Source organism: Myzus persicae, unplaced genomic scaffold (genome assembly GCF_001856785.1).
Source record: "Myzus persicae strain clone G006 unplaced genomic scaffold, MPER_G0061.0, whole genome shotgun sequence".
Classification (NCBI taxonomy): Eukaryota; Metazoa; Arthropoda; class Insecta; order Hemiptera; family Aphididae; genus Myzus; species Myzus persicae.
The window spans coordinates 109,520-118,228 of NW_019103900.1; the positions used below are offsets into that span (position 1 = coordinate 109,520).

An 8,709-nucleotide genomic window follows, 5' to 3' on the forward strand; every position below is an offset into this window, starting at 1 on the left:
TGAATTTTTCAGTAAACGCATTATAAATTATTTCGAGAGCTTAAGCCATAGCCGCAAAAGGTGAACATAAACAGGTGGACTTAAACAGGGGAGGGGGGAGCCTCCAATTACAAGAAGTACGATAAAATGGAAGATCTTCACATTTACAACATTTATTTTTTTTAGTTGTAATATCTCAGAAATCAACATACGATTCCAGTAGGACCTGCGTCAGCCCCCTTTCCTCCAAATTTGAAACAATGTTTGCACCTATCCCAAGTATAAAAGATTTTTGTTTTAACTGTTATACATTTTTCAATTTTGTAAAACATTATACTTTGTGTTTAAATTATTTTTTTTAATAACTTGGACTGATTAATTAAATTAGTACCTTTTGTACATTAGTACATTTTAAATATTTGTATACATTTTATGTAATTAAAACGAGATTATAAATTTACTTTTGTTTTCAATATTAAATTATAAGATCTTAATAACAATTTCAAAAAATATGTACAATATATTTGTCTCTTTTAGACATAACAATTAAAATACAAACTCGTGGATTATATAGAATGATGCACATAGCAAGGATTTCACTTATGGAGGTACAAACTTCTATTTTTCAGATGAGAACACCCCTATTCAACTAAATTATACTGTAGATATATTTTTTGTAAAATTGTTAACGTATCAATATTAAAATTAGTACTAGTAGTTTTTGAGTTATTGAACTTTGTGTTCTAAGGATAAAAGGTCTATATAGTCGAAATATTTCAAAATAGAAATTTTAAATTGTATATTGATAGTCAATATACCATTATACCGCAAATTATTAAAAATTAACATTACATGTTTTGGTTTAGACAAAGTCAAAATTATTCATTAAATATACACCACTTTAAATTGTTATGTTCTTGAGTTTCATTTTAAACTTATTGAAGATGGGAATTCTTGTGAATGCGATGATTATTGATTGCGATTACTGCAACTAGCTCAAAGTCACATATTGTGTATATTATTTTAGTGGATAGTGGAAATAAGATAACACTACTGTCTTCAACTATATCAGTTATATGCTTTAAAAAAAAACAATCTTAAAAAAGGAATTCAACAAGCAAGCGACATTTTTTCTCCAACTTATTTATTTTGGTTATTAAGATTTGCAAAAAGTCACATGATGGCTGCAATAAGCTCTTTTCATTCTAATAAGATAATATGAGTTACCTGATAAATTGATTTGTACCCAAGCTCTCTCTGTCTCTTTCTCAATTTTACCTGTCATGAGAACATAATATAAACTAGAACAATTTTCACCGAAGCCAACTTGTACATTTATTATATTATACTTACAGTTGTGAAAAACAGTAAGCATTGTCTTAAAAAAATCTTAAAAAATTCAAAACATTAATATTATTGACATAGTTTTCGTCTGTTTCTTACAGTAAAAGACCCGAATGTTTTTTTATCATCTAGAACATACCGTGAGTCTGTGGAAACAGAGTATAGGTACACTTTATCACTCATTTCCCTGTAAATATATTTTTAGCAATTTTTTTCTGAAAAACTTTTAATTCAATGATAAACCATTGTGTACGAATAAAATAGATTCTGATTATTTCTAAGTGAAGACGGTAACCAAGATTACCATATAATTATTTTTAAAATAATATTTAATTTTTAACAGATTATCATTATTTTGTAGATTCCCTTAGTTATTTTCAAAAATAATAAGAATTTTCAATTTTTACCTCCTAAAAGTACTAACTAGATCCAATTTCCTACAAAGAACCTCATTCGAATCTTATGATTAGAACATTGTTTCTAGTACAATAGTGTTTTTAGACATAAAAAAAACATGATTATAAGATTAATACATTCATCTCAAAGTCTAATGCGAACATTTGTTGGAATTCTAATATTATTGTTAAAATAATTGATTAGTAACCTAAGTTACCAAAAATTTAGAATGTCTTCGGTCAGAATCGTTTTTCATGATGTATACAATGATTTTTCAATGAAGTTAAGTCTAACACATCAAGCGTCTACGAAAACCACAGTTACAGCAAAATATCAAAAATCGATTAATTGGAATTCGTTAATTTACGTATGAATATCAAGTGCATATCGTTAACATTTTTAATTCGAACGCTCATAAAAAATTAATCTTATTTTCCTGTGAACTTTTTTTTTTTGCTTAAGGTAGATAATTGTGTGCTAAATCTTTTATAAAAATATCTAATGTTAGCCATGAGAAGAACTTTTTATGAGTTTCTCACCAAAAAATTGTTCTCACATTTTCAAGACTGATGAATTTTGACAAAAGTTGAATTTTAAGTGCATATAAAAAATAATCGTGACCATGTCACCATGTACTTGAAATATTTAATATTTTTGAATTGCCATTTAATTGTATGAGTAAATTGCATTGCATTTTTAAGCTGACACACATTGTATACGATTTTGTCTGCGCAGTTACTATTGTAAATATCAAGTACACCTATGCCACACACACTACGCTCTAACTGTTTATTCTGTAATGAGGAATAATTGATAATATAGTGAATTGTTTTGATAATCAGAATCCTAATTATTTTTTCAACAATTTAATTTTAATTTTCAGTGTGGTCGTGAGTAAAATATGCTTACACATTACTTTCTTCGATTATGCTTTATATACCTGGGAACATAGGTTCTTATAATATTTTCTGGAACCAGTGGGGTATTTAGGATTTTGTCAAGAGGGGGGGGGATATAAGTATTTTGTTCTATATTTCTGTAATACAGGTACGAGATTTTAATACCTATCAGTAAAAAAAAGACCAAGAGGGATCGATTCCCCATATCCCGGTAAATACACCACTGTCTAGAATACTGAATAACGTTCAACTAAAAAAAGCCTTCAACTATGAAATTTGATTTAATCAACACGCAAACTCAAAAAAATTTTTAATTATCTGGACAACAATAAAGTCATATTTTTAGATGAAACATAAACCTAGGTTTGTAAACATAAGTTTGGAACTTCATTTATTCAACCTCATTCGTCGTGTATACATACATCTACGTTCGTCCGTCCTTTACCAGTGCATAGTTACGACTGTTGATACTAAGATATTGATATTTTTTTGATTGTCCGTAGCTATTGCGCGTAAATTGTATAACTTTATGGAATTTTAGTTCATAATATTGCGTTGTATTAATTACTTTTTGAAACCGAGAATTCATAGCACACTGCAGAGGCGTGCACATGGGGTGGTTTTGAGGGTTCAAACCACCACCAAATTGACTTTATAAAATAAAAAACATACTATATTTAATAAAATTAAAACCACCCCCAAAACAACATTCTGAGCACGTCCTTGACACACTGGCTGAGTGAGATTTTTGTAACTCGTTTGCAGTATATTTTATAGATTTTTCCGTGATAATGTTGTAATGTGTGTTTCATAAATAATTTTGCACTGTACACACGGATTATGGTCTCTAAAGGTATCAAACTGGAAACATTTGTGTTTGATTTATTATAATAAGCGGTCTTTGACGTTCCGTGCGTGTACACTTTACCAGAAGCAAAATAATACTCACTGGAATCCGAGGCATTTCTAGACAGGTGGCTTAGATTCTTTATACAAATTATTATAAAGTGACTTCGTCGTGTAGTTCCAGAAATATTGTATTCTCGTGTTGACAAATCGGATGTTTGGTTTTGTGACGGGTTGAAATTATTGTTATAAATAATTAAGTATAAAATTTACATCAATATTCATGGAGAACATTAGGTGTTATGGTTTTAGTCTTTTTAGATTCGCTCTCACTATATAGCGTATGAAAATCATAGTTTCACAGTCATATGTTAAAAGCGAGTTTGTAGTTTAATGTGAAATATTATTTAAATATTCATTTCAGACGAATTTAATTTCCAGACAAATGTCAGTAGCGCATTTATCATATATATTTTTTGACAATAACAATAATAACTAACAAATTATGAAAAACCATGCATGGCTTTGATTAATTGATTATATCGAACATTAAAATAAACAATAATCATACAATAACTAGGTAAAATATATTTTCCGAAGTGTCTGCGTGTATGTTTTTACGTATTTTAAAATTTTGAATTACAATAATATTATTATTTGATATAGATTTTTCTGGTATTCGAAACTATAATTATTTTTAAATTTCCAATGCCAAATATTTTATTTTGATTCGTGGTTGGTTTTTTTATTAATTTTATTTTAATTTTTTTCATTGACTGGTTAAAGGTTTAAGTTGAATTATCAACTTAAAATATTTACAGAAATAGATGAATGAAATATTTTGTAAAAATACATCACCGTAGGAATATATATTCATAATAATTATATACCTATATGGCTATACATACATTTTATAATACTAAAGGGGTACAATTTGTATATACAACAATATGAGAGGTGAGCATACAAAAACTTTGATTGCAGACTTAGAATACGGTTAGTCGAAGCACTTGCCACGTAGTAGGTACGCTGCTCGATTTCGAAAGTTTGGTTTGTGTAAAAGATGCGGATAAACGCAAAGAAGGTGGTGTTGCTGGCGAAAGAGTGGAGGGGTGGTACGCGATATCCTTATATTAAACAGTTACTAAAAAAGTGACAAAATTAATTTCACTCGAACGCCAAGCGAATAAAGCTCTTTACCGGGAACAGCGGCGAAAATATATATAAAATATATATTTTATTGTATAGTATTATTATTTTATATACGCTGCCACCGCCGCTCGCATATAACGCGTACAAACTCTTCTTCTTCGCGCTACGGTCTGCAGTGTGTGTGTGTGTGTGTGTGTGTGTGTGTGTGTGTGTGTGTGTGCGTGCGTGCGTGTGCGTGTATTTATATATATAAAGTGAGTATGGCAGCAGAAAGCTCGCAAATAATAATAATAATAATAATATAAAGCGCGCGAGAAAGCTATAATTCAACCGGCAGCCAACATTAAGATTACTAATCTTTAATCCTCGGGCACCACCCTCCGTGCCGCGGCGCCGCATCCCCATCGTCCGCGCGCGCGTCCCCCTCCCCCTCCCCCTCCTCCGCTCGTCTCACCTATATACGCGATATTATATATACGCGACGCGCGGACCCCCCGCCCTCCGCCGCCGCCGCCGCCGCCGCCGACCAACCACCCCCCCGACAGCGCGGGCGGCGGCGTACCCCCCAAAGTTAAGATTTACGGGCCCGAAGGCATTATACGAGTCTCGGAATCTTCCACGGCGAATTATTATGATATAACGCTAAGAAATCGTTATTATATGGTAACGGGCTTATCTCGGGTACACGCACAGCCTCGGCGGCCCACCCGCACCGCCCGGACGAGCGCGTCTTCATCGCCGCCGACCCACCCCGTTAGTGCCGGTACGACGACGACGACGACGACGACAACAACAGCGGCGACGGCGGCGGCTGTAGTATTATATGTATATTGTATAATAATATAATATTATAGTAATAGACGTATAATACGCGACTAGTAAGTAAGTGTAACTATATGTGTATATATATATATGTATACTCGTGTGGGTGTGTGTGTATGGTTTTTTTCCATTGCCTACCCTTCTCTTTGCGTGGCGGCCGCGACGCGTACAGACGCACTCACGGCGCGAAACATAAAATATTACCTACCCTTCGGCCCCCGTATCAATCCTATTATATTATTATATATTATATAAATGGAGATTTAGATAACCCTTTTTGCACTCGGCAGACGATGACAAAATCGTCGTTTTCGCGCACCGCGCACTACTGTTTTTTTTTTTTTTTTTGAAACTGCCTGATGGCTTTTTTATTATAACGATCAATGATCTTTAACAATACATTTCAGAGGTATACATAAATATAAGATACTAATGAATAATATTTTATAGATATATATAAACAAAAACATGTTTGGGTTATCACTCCCAATGGAGAGGCCCGGTTAGCGCACTACTGTTAAGCATTATTGTACATTTTTTTCTGGTATTATTTTCGCGCTATATTGTATTCACAGGATTTAGTTTAATGTTGGTCCACCACGGGAATGCCACTATGACTATAATATTGTATTATCAGTAAATCGCAAGCACAGAACTTAAGATGATGTGCCACAGTTGAGATTTAATATAGAAGATTGTTTTGCCCGTGGTCACTCTACCTTGGCATGATATTATTATGCCTCTAGGGCGAGTTCTCCTTTTTAAGCACTTGGAGGAAAGACATCTAATATAGAGTAAACTCAAAAAAAGAAGTCTTTTACTCTTTTGTACAAATTAAGTTCCACAAAAAAATCTGCCATAGGTATATACAATAATGCGTGTTAATTAAACTTGTATAATATATTTTAAAATTCTATTTTTAAGTTCAGAACACCGTTGCACAGAGTACAGAACCTTTTACATAGCGAATTGAACAAAGTTTGAACCATATAATAAGAGTTGGCATTTTTACGAGTAACAGAGTACACGAGGACGTGCAGCTTGTATAGGTACAATGTATATATATTATATAAATGGAGATTTAGATAACCTTTTTTGCGCTCGGCTCGCAAACAATGACAATATCGTCGTATTTACGCGCCGCCTTCACATCGCACTATTGCATATTATATTCTAAATTTTTTTTTGAAATATAATATTAATTCAATTCGAACTATATAATATTATTTCGTATAGTATTGGTTTGCGGGCGGGTGGGTATGAATGGTATGACGCTGTTTTCTTTAATATTTTTTTATTCGTATTTCGTATATACATCATTGCATCGGACACATCTTAGTGGTGGCGTTTAGAGGGGTGGGCATAGGGCCCTTTTCTAGGCAGTTATTTTTCATATAATCAATCTAAATGTTCTTAATTTATGGTGCATAATTTCATTGCTTATACTCACGACTCGCCAAAGTCACCCGCACAGGAGCATTTCCGGACCGCAGATAATACACCATAAAATACGAATATAATTCGTCATAGACAAATTCTGTCAATTTCAAATATTTATCGTTTAATATTGCTGTTACTTACTGACATATTTGTAATTTTTACGTGTTTCATTATTGTGTTCATTTGATTTTTTATAAATCAGTATAAAGTATTTATATACTTGTCCTGTTTTTTAGTCGTCCCTCTCAATAAACTGTATCTATGGCCTGAAATCCATAGAACAGGCATTTTTTTCTTTGTAATAATATCGAGTTTGAGGTTATTTTGAAAATACATCTCTAAAACTGAAGTTTGATAATGTTTTGGAATTTTTAAATAATTTCGACTTTTTTGGTGACTGCTTTGCCAAATCCTTCTTTGAAATCTTTTTAGTATACTAAATCGTGTACAATAAAAAATACACGACATATTAATTATTATTAAACTTGCCAAACACTAAAACCCAAACGTACACTGCAGGGTTCTTGCTCGTTCGTGTACTTGCAACACAGACTTCACGCTTACGCTAATGCTGTCGTGGTAAAGTAGATCAATATTTTGATTTTTTTTTTTTTTGGATGTTTTTGCAGTACAGTTGATCTAAAAATTAAAAATCAACCATATTTAATACTAAGTAGGGCTAATATCATGTATACCAGCAACTATTAAAAAATTTACGTAACAAAAAAACATTTTACACATTTTGTTTAAAATAATAATAAATATAATTATTACTCAATATTCGTAATAAATAATAATTACTTTTTTTATTTTCGTATTTAATAATAATAAATTTCATTTAACATTATAGGTTATGTAATTTAAAAATTTTAAAATTTTAAAATTTAAAACAGATTGATTGTTATACTAAAAAAATATTGGTGCAATAGCCAATAGGTATATAATGTAGGCACAACATAATATTGACCTATCCGATTGCTTTATATAAAGCAATTATAAAAACAAATATTAGCATTAACATTAATATAAGACAATTATAACGTTCCTCAGACTTTATTATCATGACCTACACTATCATGCCATGATCTTAATATTATTAAAAAGTAATTTGATAAAAAATTATGCTGGCAGCGGTGGGATTCGAACCCACGCCTCCGAGGAGACTGGTGCCTTAAACCAGCGCCTTAGACCGCTCGGCCACGCTACCACCGTGAAGGACAGCTGTCTAAATAGACCTATTATTAACAAACGGAATAATAGATGTTTTCAAGTTCAAATGACAAAAAATATAGGCACTTTACTTATCGAATCAATTTATTGGGGTAGGCAGGTACCTGCTATAGAATTGGTTTTCACATATCCGAGAAACGATATCTGGTTGTTCATAGTTGTTTTGGGGAAAAAAAGTCACCCAGCAGAAAACAACCTTCGAATTAGGAACGTAGGTATAATATATTATATTTCAATGTTTGATTTTAGTTGACCATCCGTTATAATTCATGACAATTAAAAGGAATTAAAAATGACTCTATTCTTAAAATTTTTTTTATCCATACAATAAACAGCTTTGCAGGTAATAACGGTTTAACCATGGTTTGATAATATTAATAATTTTGTAAAACTATTACCATTAATTAAATATAAATATCTGCAGTGTACTTTGCATGTTCTGAAATATACGCAATAAAATGCATTAGCGGAGGAGACTGTACTTTTCTCTTACCGGCAGTTTACCAATTGCGCCTAAAAGTACCATTTTATGTAGGTACCAATTGCACTATTAACATTTTAGGGTCGATAGACTAATTGCGCTCAAAACATTTTACACTAC

The 8,709-nt window shown here is 32.0% G+C and overlaps 1 non-coding gene across 1 annotated transcript; it reads right to left on the reverse strand.

Moving 5' to 3' along the window:
• Positions 1-8,003: 8,003 nt before the first annotated feature.
• Trnal-aag lies at positions 8,004-8,085 on the reverse strand. The gene has a single exon. It is a non-coding gene; the product is annotated as a tRNA-Leu (tRNA).
• Positions 8,086-8,709: the final 624 nt, after the last annotated feature.